Source organism: Biomphalaria glabrata, chromosome 9 (assembly GCF_947242115.1).
Source record: "Biomphalaria glabrata chromosome 9, xgBioGlab47.1, whole genome shotgun sequence".
Taxonomy (NCBI): Eukaryota; Metazoa; Mollusca; class Gastropoda; family Planorbidae; genus Biomphalaria; species Biomphalaria glabrata.
In genome coordinates, this window is record NC_074719.1 from 2,740,936 (window position 1) to 2,742,054 (window position 1,119).

The window sequence follows — 1,119 nt, forward strand, 5'->3', positions numbered from 1 at the left end:
TATCATCGAGGTTTGGTCTGCATAAAACATGTTACTGAATTCACATTTTGAGATAACTATTAATGTATTTGAAACTTAATAGTAAAGGGAAGTAACTGCAGCAGGTCATTGTGATGGCCTCAATACACCTTGAAATGCACAGCAATTACTTCAATGAACATGAAGAATTTTAATCAGAGATGAAATGGAAAATTACTAAAAAGATATGACAGGCAGCGCTATTAAGATTTAGTCAGTGATTATCCTCTATAATAGAAACTCTGAGTCAACTAATCTAATTTGACCTCAATATTCAATCATTTCAAAGGTGAAGTGAATGACAAAAAATGGAAGCTTTTTGATGTAGAGCAAATTTTAAAAATATATATGCAAGTGTAACTTCCCTTTCCAAACTTTGCAATCTGTAGGGCAGATGATATAAAGCTCATCAGTTTCTGTGTCCAGTGGTCAATGGATGTGTCAGGTGTCCAGCACAATGACCAACTCCCTTTACAAATGTCAGGAACCCAATAGAGCTGGGTGAGCTTTAAGGTGCTTAATAGCCCTAAAATTCAAAATCCTAGTCTTCAAACCCTGGACCCATGTTTGGAATCCAAATCCAAGTACCTTACTGCTCAGCCACCACACCTCCAAGTGAATTCTAGAGAAGCTTTAGACTGTTGGCTCCACTTTCCTTCTACAACTAAAGCAAAAGATAATTCTGTCTTGTTAGGGACAGGGGTGGTCTCAATGCTGTCTTGTTAGGGACAGGGATGGTCTCAATGCTGGCTTGTTAGGGACAGGGGGGTCTCAATTCTGTCTTATTAGGGACAGGGGTGGTCTCAATTCTGTCTTGTTAGGGACAGGGGTGGTCTCAATTCTGTCTTATTAGGGACAGTGGTGGTCTCAATGCTGTCTAGAATGATTTAAGAGAATATTAGTATTATGTTAGCGTGGCGGGGGCCCAAGTAATGTCTAGCCTGGGCTAACAAGAAGTTACAGTTGCCAGAAGGTAACGCTACTGAGTGCGTTGAATCTGTGCACCTCAGTCTGTGGTCAAGGGGCTTGAGTCACCTAAGCAACCAGACAACTCAACTCAACAAATCTAGAAAATTAAAAGAAATCAAGAAACAGAAGAAA